This window comes from Hippocampus comes, unplaced genomic scaffold (genome assembly GCF_001891065.2).
Source record: "Hippocampus comes isolate QL1 unplaced genomic scaffold, H_comes_QL1_v1.1 C16601118, whole genome shotgun sequence".
Taxonomy (NCBI): Eukaryota; Metazoa; Chordata; class Actinopteri; order Syngnathiformes; family Syngnathidae; genus Hippocampus; species Hippocampus comes.
Window position 1 is genome coordinate 1 of NW_017834944.1, and position 583 is coordinate 583.

Consider the following 583-nt stretch of genomic DNA (forward strand, 5'->3'; position numbering starts at 1 on the left):
AAGTTTTAACCCCAACCCAGGAGCCTCGCATTCTCATGTAGCCTACCAGAAAACAGCATTGCTATTGCAGTCATTTTCTACCATATTATAAGCGCATGCTGCGAAAACGCACCTGCCTTTTTCTCAAATTCAGCTCATGCGTGCGTACAAACAGTTTACCTTTGTTCCCGGTTCACCTCGATCCCCCATCTCTCCACGAAGACCAGGTTTACCCTTGGACATAAGTAAAGAACATCAATTTGGTGGTTGTTGCAGGTTTGACCATTAGAAAAAGAAGGTTACATGACACATCCTGATGTGTTTACTCTTCCGAAAGCACAATGAGCACCATCAGCCCTAATTGGTAAATGAAAACCACTCACAATGGTGCCTGCCCAGCCAAGGTGGCCTGCTACTCCCGTCTCCCCCTTTTCACCCTGAACCATAAAACACAATTTATCGTCCGCTCATGGTTGGAGATTTAATAGAACAGAACATGTGTGGCGTTGTTTCCAGATAACGTACTTTTAGTCCTCTGATGCCCCTGGTTCCTCGAATTCCAGCTTTTCCTCGCTTTCCCTGTCGCCAGGTTTGCAGTGTTTTT

The 583-nt window shown here is 45.8% G+C and overlaps 1 long non-coding RNA gene across 1 annotated transcript; it reads right to left on the reverse strand.

Moving 5' to 3' along the window:
• Positions 1-8: 8 nt before the first annotated feature.
• On the reverse strand, positions 9-583 carry LOC109508772 (uncharacterized). Its single transcript, XR_002166772.1, has 3 exons — positions 505-583; positions 363-416; positions 9-213 (listed from the first exon to the last, which is right to left on the reverse strand). It is a non-coding gene; the product is annotated as an uncharacterized LOC109508772 (long non-coding RNA).